Genomic DNA, 356 nt, shown 5'->3' on the forward strand with positions numbered 1-356 from the left:
AATAAATAAAAATACGCTGAAAAACATACTTTTTGAAAATTTCAACCATTTTCAAATAAAAAAGCTTAAATCCAAATGAAGTCACAAGTCAATGGCGGTAAAGTCCAAGTTGAGATTCTACTCCTGTCAATTCTCCTTAAGTTGAGTCTAAAAGTAATTAAATATTTGACTCAGGTCCACACCTCTGCCAGATGATAGATGACAAAAGCTTACAGAGTTATTATCACCACATTAAAAATGATCTAACAGCAATAATTATACATTAATATACTGAAAGTCTCAAATGTTTTACATTTCTTACATAAGCAGTAATAGAAAAAAAAAATACACGTCAATTTCATAAGAAAAATAGACTG

Source organism: Poecilia latipinna, unplaced genomic scaffold, assembly GCF_001443285.1.
Source record: "Poecilia latipinna isolate Pla-1442-1.1 unplaced genomic scaffold, P_latipinna-1.0 Scaffold1261, whole genome shotgun sequence".
In the NCBI taxonomy this organism is placed as follows: domain Eukaryota; kingdom Metazoa; phylum Chordata; class Actinopteri; order Cyprinodontiformes; family Poeciliidae; genus Poecilia; species Poecilia latipinna.